Source organism: Hyposmocoma kahamanoa, unplaced genomic scaffold (assembly GCF_003589595.1).
Source record: "Hyposmocoma kahamanoa isolate Upper Pololo Valley unplaced genomic scaffold, ASM358959v1 232, whole genome shotgun sequence".
Classification (NCBI taxonomy): Eukaryota; Metazoa; Arthropoda; class Insecta; order Lepidoptera; family Cosmopterigidae; genus Hyposmocoma; species Hyposmocoma kahamanoa.
Window position 1 is genome coordinate 1,184,102 of NW_020653750.1, and position 11,717 is coordinate 1,195,818.

Sequence of the window (11,717 nt, forward strand, 5' to 3'; positions counted from 1 at the left end):
GAAGAGCAGGAGGGGGAGGACGGTACTCCTTTCAGGTGCTGGAGGGTTCGAATCTCTAAATCTAATAAAATTTGGTATAATTATAGTATAGTCATGTAGCTAGTATGTAATGTTAGGACGTCGATTACCTAAAAATAATTAGGGCAACTGTAAATGGGCCACATTATATAACAAAATACACACAGAGATCAAATACAAAAGTAGTAATCGAGAATAGCCCTACGTACTCCATCCGTCTACACAACACCTACGGTATTAAGTATATTTTTTAATAAAAATGGTAATACAGTGAATTTCTAACAGTGATACGTATCTAATACAATAGGAAGTTTAATAGGTATAACGTCTTGACAATAATGAACTGTTTGTTCTGAATCGACAACATCAACGAAGCGTCTTTTTTGAAATTTTGTCTCAACACAATAAATGCAGGTCGAACTTACAATTTATTTATAGCAGAATTGGTTTACGAATATGTGTTGGCCCTCACCGGAAAAGTATGCATTAGAGCGATGCCACACGGGCGTTGCTGATCCGTTGCGTGCGTCACCGCTTGATTTTAAGATTACAACGCACCGATTGCCACACGAGCAATGCGGTGTCGCTACGTAACGCCGTTTACTTACGTACCGCCGAACCTATTCCCCGCTTCGTCTCCTGGGTCAAAAGTCCTGACCCCTTTTTTGTGTGAGAAATATTCCTAGAATACTACTCCGCCGTGGGAGCACCGGTGAGGTTACGCCGGACAGCTAAAACCCCCCAGTAGCGTTCTCGGATACTCTAGTGGGAGGAATTCAAGTGTCACGGAACGAACAAGTCGTGCGCATGTGGTAAGCTACACGTCTTTCCATAATAGTTCCAGTGCCACTCAGCGCTTAAAACGCAAAGATCTGCCAAGGAACTGCCACTGTGCCCGTCACCCTGAGACATAAGCTGACAAGTCCGACGCGCCTGTAATTTCACCAGCACCCTTCTAAACCGGAACGCAGTAATGCTAACATAACTATTGCTAACTGCTTGACGTCAGAAATAGGTAAGGTGGCAGGACTTCCTTACACGAACTTTTTCACTAGGAGTTCTACTGCTGCTCAAACATACTCGGCGTGAAACTTATAACTAAAAAAAGTCGCAAACAACGCGATATTTTGATAATTTTTATAATAACCTCTTAAAATTCTAAGAGTTGATGGTCCTAAATAAACAAATTAATTAATGCTTTTGCGTAAAAATAAAGGTATTCATTAAAAGGGCATCCAAGGACTAAGATCTCTGACTTCAGTGGTCGAATTTTTTTTCTCAATTTCAGCGGGAAGGGAAAAGAACTCAAACTTACTTAAGATTCCGTTATTTGGGCTACAAATTCTTTGCAGGTAAAGACGTATTTAAGAAATCAGGATAATTTAACAAGGCATTATGTGTATAAAATGTTATGAAAAAGGCCATAAAACATTCAATAATCTACATAAATATTAAATCAAGCCTTAAAAACTAAAATGTATATAAAAAGCGACCAGATCAACGCAAAACAAATTTCACCTCTTCCGCTTTTTCTTGCATACCTCCGTCTATCTTTTTTAAACCTTTCGTATATCTTTACTTTTCTAGCATATTCATTCATCTTCTTGATTTCCAATTTTATTTTCTGTGTTGATTTTCCCTATCCATTTTCAGCGAGAAGAAAGTTGTAATATAAACTTGTGGAAATCAACAATATTAACAAAACAGCATAAAATCCACCAAATAAGGCAACGGGATTCAGAATTTTTTTATATATATTTCTCGTGAACGACAATACTTGTAAAACCAACAAATTTTTATTATATTTTATTCGCTACAATACATATTATAAAAATATTACATACAACCATAAAATTTAGTTTTTAAAATATCGTATACACCGAATTGAAAAATCGATCTTTATCAACCAAATCCACCGAATTACGTATTTACACGCAAAAAGTCCTAAAATCTGCAAGAAGTCATCCACCTGTTCTCTCCAGCCGCAGGGCGTGATGGATGAATAATACGAATGAATTGCGAACCTTCTTAAATGCTTCACTTGTGATGTGTAGCGTGATTAGTAACTACCACCGAATTCCGGCGTAAGCCTGGGATCCGCAGTAATCTTGGTATAGTGATATAATAGGGGTTAAAGTATGAAATTGCCGATTTGTACTGAAAATCTAAATTGTTTATTTTTTAAATTTTTAACAAATTTATTTCATCAAAATAGTTGCCATTATTATCTATACATTGCTGCCATCTAATGGGAAGGTTATTAATGCCTTTGCGATAGAACTCCGACGATCTAGACTGCACAAACTGTGTGAAAGCATTTTGTACTGCCTCCTGGGAAGAAAACTTCTTGTCACGTAGATAATTGTCCAAATCACGAAAAAAATGGTAGTCCGTTGGAGCAAGGTCTGGTGAATACGGAGGATGACGAATGGTTTCTAACTGCAGTTCCTGAAGGGTCAAAATGGTTTCTCGTGCTGTGTGAGGTCTCGCGTTGTCGTGGAGCAATAATGGTGAAGATCGATTCATGAGTCGGGGCTGTTTTACTGCTAGTTTTGTCAACATGGTTCGGAGTTCGGCACAATAGACATCTGCCGTTATTGCTTGACCAGATCGGAGAAAACTATAGTGAATAACACCATGCTGAGACCACCAAACAGTTACCATTACCTTTTTATTGGTAAGTTTTGCTTTAGGACACTGTTGTGGCATTTGACCTGGGGTCAGCCATTGCATTTTTCTTTTCCGGTTATCATAAAGAATCCACTTTTCATCACATGTTACAATTCGATCCAATATTCCTTCATTTCTGTACCGGTTCAACAAGGCAACACAAGTTTCAACACGCGTTTCTTTCTGCAGATCAGTCAAATCATGAGGCACCCATTTTTCGTATTTTTTTTATTTTATTGATTTGACGCAAGTGAGTCAATATTGTGGGTAAGGTAACGTTAAACCATGCCGCTAATTCCTGGGTAGTTTAACTAGGATCGGCTTCCACTATCTCTCTTAATTCATCGTTATTCACCTGTGTGGGCGGTCTTCTTCGTGGCTCGTTCTTTAAGTCGAAATTTCCATCACGAAAGCGTTTAAACCAAAATCGCACGGTGCGTTCATTAGTAGACCCCTCTCCAAACGCAGCATTGATATTGCGGGCTGTTTCTGCCGCGTTAGTTCCGCGTCGGAACTCGTATTCAAAAATCACTCGAATTTTCGCAGTATCCATCTTTCTTGTCTAAATTGAATAACAAAAACAATTGAAAGTCGATATTCAAATGTTTCAAATTTAAAAAAAAAAAATCACAGAAACCATTTGAAAAAAGTTTCATTCGAAAACCTCAAACCATGAAGATTCTATGAAAATTCAAAGAACCTATTGCAATAAAACGGCAATTTCATACTTTAACCCCTAATATAATATAGTTTATTGTGAACTTCAGATTATGAGTACTGTCATCTAATTTATTATACGTGAACTAAAATCTAATAATAATATACGGTTACAATTATCAGAAAATTACACTTTGTGTTGGATTCTGCATTCGGGATAAGGCACCGTTGTCAGGTTTTATGTTTTGTCCGAAAGGTTTATTGGGAAAATATTGTGCTCTCAAGTTAGCTTTCGACCTATAATATTATGTTTTATGTTCGAAATATGTACTTTCTTTTTTTTGTAGATTTTTGTAAGTGGAGTTTAGTGCATGGACACTGAAAATTGTGCCTATGGAGAAATGCCCATGTCTAAATGAGAAAAGAAATAGTTTGATTAATTCAAAATCGACAAAATATGATTTTGCGTTAAATTACTTACCTATAGGTATTCGAAAGCACCCACATTCCCACCCATTACGTTGTTATTGCTCTTAATAAGTATTCTCATATTGAAATGGTCTCATTGAATTCATAAGGTTTTTATTATCGTCAAACTCCGCAGCCATTTTCAATTACTGTTGACTTTAGAAAAAAAAATCGGAAAGTTCCAATGCAATAATTTGCTGGGCGTCCTCGGAGACGACAAACAAACATTCTTAATTATTTCCGTTTCATTTTTCATTTTCCAGTAATGACAGGAATATTGAAGTGAGGATTGGAAAATTGGAGAGCACAAAGTGGTTCACAGTCAATAAAAAAGAAAATAAGCGTAATGGGCTTGATGGAAAACGCTCGGTGTTCTCGGTTATCTGAGACCCGTGGGGTGTTAATCTAATTTGCCGGTGCGTTCCCCTTAACCAATGAAAACACCAAATTATTTGCTATTACCCCAATTTTCGTATACAAAAAACATTTATCGGAACCGATCTGAGCAGGCAATTTATTAATACAAGCCAATTAGTTGGAGACGACATGCTAATTAACAACTGATCAATTATCGTTTAGGTGCGTATCAGCAAAATAAAATTGCCTTCATAATTCAAATTTTCTAATTAAATAGTATCTTAACGAATGTACAAGTAAAGACTTTATCATTTTATAATAAATTATATTTTTCTTAGAACCCATGTACTAATTTAAAAGAAATGTGTGTGGAGACGTTGGAAAACGTAAACCTCGGTGTACATATCTCAATCATGTGGAATGTCCTTAAAAAGGCCAGTAGGCGTATATGAAGAGATTGTTTTAGCAACAGTAGAGCTCCTTGTGAAAGAGTTCCAGTGAAATATTGCCACCTTACCTATTTCTGTCGCAAAGTAGTAAAGTGGGCATTACTGTGTTCCTGTTTTGAAGGATAAGGGTGCTGGTGAAATTACAGGCACATGGGAGTTATGTCTAGGACGACGGGCGCAGTGGCTGTGCCTGGCAAATATCTTTGCGATTTAAAGCTCTGAGTGGCACTTCACTGTTATGGATAGGCGTGTCGCTTGCCACCAGGTGCACGACCCGTCACTTGGTATAATTAAAAAAAAGATTGCTGAGAGTGGAGGAAAGGAACCAGGTTTGTCAGGAGCGTAGCAGGTAGCGGTAGTCTCTTCCCACCACAGTGGGAGACAGGCGTGATGATATGACAGTTTACAGCACATCAAGCTATACATTTTTGTTCAAATTTTGCCTCCAGTACAGCGGAACACGATCCGTTAATTTGTAGCTTGTTGTGCTGGCATGTGTACATATTATAGTTAAAAGATCTCCTTAATAACTTCCCGTACTCTTCTAAAATTTTACTAATTAACTCTCGCATGACTTAAATTTACCTTTATTTGAGTCTGTTTTGTTGATTGTGCGAAACAAAAAACATCATTGTCGTAAAACGTTAACACTGTCGTAATTTTTCCCCCCTTTGTGAAATAGGCACTTCTTTTAAACCATTGTGTGTTAATTCCCGCGGCGGATTTCCCTTGTCCCTTTTTGAATACCTCCTACGCATTATCCTTCTGTTAAAGTTACGTCGAAACTAAACTTGTACTTTGAAGAAAATAGGTATAATTCAGAAGGGGGAAGCTCCCCTTTTACAATATAATAAATTTATTACAAACTCGCCCCTCCTACTTAAAATAACAGCAAAACAATGAAATGAAATAAATGTTAGCATGCGAAACGAAGATGGAGCGAAATGATGGAACGACTGCCATTTGCGTCGCTCGCATGAAAAATATTTCCACTGATCTTGTTTACATTGACATCGTAATCTGCACGGAGCGCTCGCATTTTTACGCCATAGTGAGCAGATGTGAATATATACATACATCGTAAAATGGTATGACGAAAATCAAAATCCTCTTATCGTGCCGGAGCAAAAAGCTTAAAATCGAAATTTAATAACTACACCAAAGCGTGCTACGCCGCCGGTGCCCATTTGTAACGTATCTTATGCAATATGACTTCACATCTACATACTCATCCAGGCAAAGTGCACTTTATATTTATGTATGTTTTGACCACAATCTAGGTTCATACTTTAATATTTAACAACTGAAGAACAAACGCTTAACACATTTTAAATATACGTCACGAAATTAAATATTTTTATTTTTTTAATTAAGAATAATACAACGTAATAATGTTGATGCAATGATTTAATATTGTATTAATTAACAGCAATGTAATAATTTAATATAATTAAATAGTGTGATTTATCGACTTAGCCCTCTAACATTGCTGTGCTTTTGCAGGGCGTCTTGTGTGCCACCATTTATTTTTCTATCTTAAATTTGTAATATGACATGTAATAAACAATTGGAATTGAAAAAGATGAAACCAGACCAGTGACAGACCAATGCACCACAGTATAGGAGTACTGTGAAATTTTCACTTCTGATTGTTATTAATTATTGACTTTCACTATTTTCGCTGTGTCTCAAGAATGCTTTGTCACCCAAAGGGCAATAGAAAGGGCTACGCTCGAGTTTCACTGCGAGATCGATTTAGTAATGAGGATATGCGCAAAAAACAGAGTAGCCGACGTAATCTAAAGAATTGTAAAACTTAAGTGGCAGTGGGCAGGGTACATTTCTCGCAGAACAGATAACCAATGGGGGCCAAAGTATTCTCAAGTGGCGACCGCATATCGAAAGACGTAGTGTGGGTAGACCGCCTACAAGGTGGACCCACGACCTGGTGAAGTTTGCGGAAATCCGCTGGATATAAGCATCGGTTATTGTGGCGTTCTTTGGGGGAGGCCTATGTCCAGCAATTGACGTTTTTCAGCTGAAATGACAATAATAATAACACGAAAGAAAAAAACAATGGAAGTGCCATAAGCAAAGAACAAAAAAGTTACGAGAACGGACACTCTCCGCCCCTCCGTAGCTTTAGATACCGCACCACGCCCCGCACATTGACGGTCACATTGACTGAACGACAACAAGGCTGTCGGCGAACCGTTTTCGCATAACACGGCTTTGATATTTGAATATAGTTTTTATTTATTCATTACAAAATTTGTACGTTAATATACAACATCATTATACGTTACTATTTATGATGGTCCTGAACTGTACTGTGTACGGCTGTTTATAATCATTTAAACGGGATAAAGAGAGGAGTTTCTTTCGTTTTCTGATAGATGAAGTAAGTAAAAAAAAAACTTATGTCTGAGACTCATTCAGTTATTTTGTCAATTTATTATATCAATATAATAAGACGCCATAACTTCGTAAGCTAGTAGACAAGGATTCTCGAATATTCAATTTGTATTGCCAATAAATATTAAATAGATAGTGAATATACCTAATGATTAACTAGGCATTACCTAGTAATCTAACTACCTAGTAAATAAATTTCGAGACGCAATTTCAAATACTTTGGTTACCTTATTTAAAGGTACCTGTCCAAAATATAACATTTTAAGTGCTTTTAATATATTTTTAAATAAATTTTCAATATTATTCTAGTTAGTGAATTAACGAAAAATATATATATCGATTTAAATACGTAATGAACATGTGTAATTATTAGGATTCTATTAATAGAATTATAGATAACAGATTCGCGTCAGAATTTCCGCTCTGACGCCACGTAACGTAATAAATAGTACGAGAAAGTGACGGGTAACCCTGCCACTTCATGCACACATTTGTGCTTGTACAGATTGAGTCTTGCTGTATGTACTAGTAGTAGGTAAATAACTTTCGATCGTTGTATGGAGTGTCCGGGGTATGCCATAAGCCTCGATTACTATCGGAACCGCTGTCGCCAAAACGCACACAAACAAATGATAAACACTACGAAATCTTGATAATGATTAGTCATAGTTTGTAATTTAAAAAGATGTAACAAATACTGGATGGTTAATATAATTTAAACTTTACCCAGTCGCTATATCGTTGAAAGTTCAATGCCATTGTTGCAAGTTACGACGTTTTTATTTTATATTGAAATTTTATTCAATGTGCTGCCATCTTGCGGCCAGTAGCTTTTTTTTAATATCAAGTCACTGTACGAACAAGTCGTGCGCCTGATGGTAAGCTACATGCCTGTCCATAACAGTTGCAGTGCCATTGAGAGCTTTAAATCGCAAAGATTTGAGGGGCACTGCCACTGCGTCCGTCATCCAGAGACATAAGTTCACAAGTCCCATGTGTCTGTAATTTCACCAGCACCCTTACCCATCAAAACCGGAACACAGTAATGCGGACACAGTAATGCGTGGCGGCAGAAACAGATAAGGTGGCATTACTACCCTGCACGAACTCTTTCACAAGGAGCTCTATTGCTACTAAAGCTGGACTACGACGAACGACATATGAATCAATTCGATAAACAGAAAATTGTACATTTATTAATATAAGACTTACCGATGATATGAAATACTACTACGAGTAATATTTTTGGAGTGGCTATCATTTTGGCACTCCAAAATAGCACACTAACAAAACAGCTCATTTTTCTGCGATTTTAGAGAATTTGCGCGAAAGAATGACACAACCATACTATACAAAGCGAAAATGGCGGACTGAATTGAAATAGGTCTTTCAAGACCTATAATGTTGGCACGCGTCAGAAGCTAGCTAACCATTTCTACTGTATTAATTGTTCTGTGAACAATTTCAATAACGCACACACTCACAGAATCAGCATTAGGGAAATTCTGTATCGCGGGTGCCATACACACATATAGACAACCACAAATTACACCCAAACTTACGAGGGAACTAAATGTAGGCCATGCAAATTAGTTCCCGGCCCGGGAATCGAACCCATGGTCCTGGCAGTGCAGCGAGGTAACCGATAGCTTTCCATCAGTCACATCGAATGTAGACTACATTGAAATTTTATCCGAGTGTAAAATAATTACCCGTAGGCAAGAAAAACTTGTACTATCGTTGGTCACAGTTGTTTAACTTCTGGTGACGTGTGTCTATTTTATATAAATAAAATGATAAGTAATAATTGTAACTTTTTCATTGAAAATAAAATCGACCTCATAAATTTGCTTATCGGCTTTTTCCGATTTTCATGGGATCCCCTCATCAGATTCTGACTTCTTGGTGACAATGGAACTGTTACGGACTCCTTTGCACATTTCATACTTGGTGACGGTGATTTGTTGATGTATTTTATCAAGTGAAAAGTCGGCTTTTATTTGCGGAAAATATTTTTCAATTTGTGATAACCGAAACGAACCCGGAACAGCGTCGTTAGCGTCAGGGATCACCTCGAGAGTATTCCCTTTCAAACAAAAAAGAATGTTCCAAAATCGGTCCACAATTCACGAATAAATCGGTATGTCAATGTACATGTTTTTAAAATTTGAGGATTTTCCTCGATTTCCATGAATCCCCTCATCAAATTCTGACTTGGTGACAACCACGAGAGTGCACCCTTTCAAACTAAAAAAGAATTTTCAAAAACGGTCTACAATTGACAGAGAAATCTGAAAACATACATGCAGCCCAATGTATAACCTCCTTTTTTTAAGTCGGTAAAAATCACCGAATCACAAAAAAATCAGAGAATTTTTACTACATTAACATGAGTTTTCGGCGTGTTTTATACATGTAAAATTCTGAAAATTGTTTTTATCTGTCGTATCATTGCTACATTGACACCCAGTATTTTGCATACGTATTTTTATTTTTTATACATATGCTCATACTAATAGGTGTCAATTTTCTTAACCTTCACGGTCTCCTACGTAATGTTATTTTTCTGTTTTAAAAGTGAAAGAGCGCCTGAAGCGTTATCTTATAACTTTTCGTCGCCTCCAAAAGTTAAAGAGACAATCTAATTAATTAGACTTAAGCATAATGCAAACAAAATTACTTTTTGCTTAGAAGACTTATTATTGTATTTCATATTAATTGATTACGAACAGCAGCTTTTATAACAACTCTACACTAAGCGTATAATACTTTTGTAGCTACCCCAAAATCACGATTCTCTACTAATTTCTATTTCATAATTTCATCAGTCGTCCTTTTGTAGGATATCATTGATTTTGTTTCAATAAGAATTTAGACTTAAATAATCTCAGTACAGAGTACTAAAAAAAACCGACCTCAAAAGTACGTGGAATTACATCTATTTGCTAAGTTTCATTGAAATATCCCCTAGTTCGCCACTACAGGACTTGATACTGGAGGTAATAAAAATAGGTTCTCACTACGACACTACTCAAAGTATCTCGAGAAAAACGCCTATATAGAGAAAAACGCCTTGAATCGGAAAAATAGCAAAATCAACTAAATAATTGCTAAAAGTAATTGCTCCTAAATTAAAGTCAGGCACTATTTATAAAAATGAATCTTCATGCATGAACAGCCACCCTTTGAGGTGGTTCTTCAAAATAAAATGGGACCACTATGGAATTACCCTCTTTCCAACAAAAAAGAATCATGAAAATCGGTTCACAAATACCGGAGTTATCGCGTAACATACATACAAAAAAAAAAGAACATACAGTCGAATTGAGAACCTCCTCCTTTTTTGAAGTCGGTTAAAAATAATCAATCTACATTCTGCAGCAATCATTAAAGATTAATCACCTGGCTGTCGCTTTATTAGCGGTCTTTATTTTTCGTTAGCACGGTGGCTACAAAAGAAAGAGACGCACGGTATGAGTGTCAAGCAAATGCCAAACTTGTTGGAATACCTGTCCGCTGATGTATTCCGCCCATTCATTTTGCATACTGTCCATCATCCTATCAACAAACGTTTTGTTGCAGTCACTGTGAAATACTTTATTAACTTTTTTCATTCTATTCCTACCGGCAGATAGACTGTTCACCTGTTATAGTGGTAACTACCAACTATAGATATTTACGATACTAAAGCTGGGACCGAAGTGGTAATTATCATTGTAATTATCATTATAATAATCACGAAACCTTGATATATACAAACGTGTCATATGGAATTAGTAGCAATACTCCCCCTGAGTCACGGAATAAATTTTCTGTTTACACATGGAGCTCCCTCCATGATGTTTATGAAACTAGCATGAAACGGACACTGACAGAATTGAGACAATTAGTCTAGTTCTACTACTACCAGTTCGTTAAAAAAAGAGCTCCTTGTAAAAGAGTTCGTTCAGAGAAGTACTATCACCTGATCTATTTCTACCACCAAGCAGTAATGTGAGCATTACTGCGTTCCGGTTTTAATGGCACTGCAACTGTTATGGATAGGCGTGTCGCTTACCACCATGGGCACGAATTATCCGTCCCGTCACTTGGTATTATAAAAAAAGTTTTTTCAGACATTTTTCTTCGTGTTTATTTAATTTTCTCACTCTTTATCATTTTTAGTCAAAAATTATAGAGACAAGTATGAATCACCATGGGTAATTATCGGATACATATCGGATTATTGTCAGATAATTATCAAAAAAAATAAATGTCTTAGTAATGTCGGACCCTGAACGAAAGCATCTTTAATATCGAGAGTGCGTGACGGTCGTGAAACTTGAGACCTAAAATCTCTCCTGTGTCTGATTTAGCTGGCACTCCTCACCCGAACATTGCGAAATGAATGGACAGAATAGAGTTTCTCTATCACACTAATATCATAACTATAGGAGTTTGAGTAACATGTGGTGAATAATTGTTTGACAATTGAACTATGATCCAGAATAACGAACGCGGCCAAAAGTGTTATAAAATTACCATTTTTTTATTAAAACTAAGGGCGGTTACACACGGCAACTTTTAGCAGCGATGTAAGCGCGTGACTGCATCGATATAAACGTGCGATTGCATCTCTACACTTGGGATTTATGGGCGACGATTGCATGGCGCGTTTGCGTATTTGCGCCTATAAATCGCAAG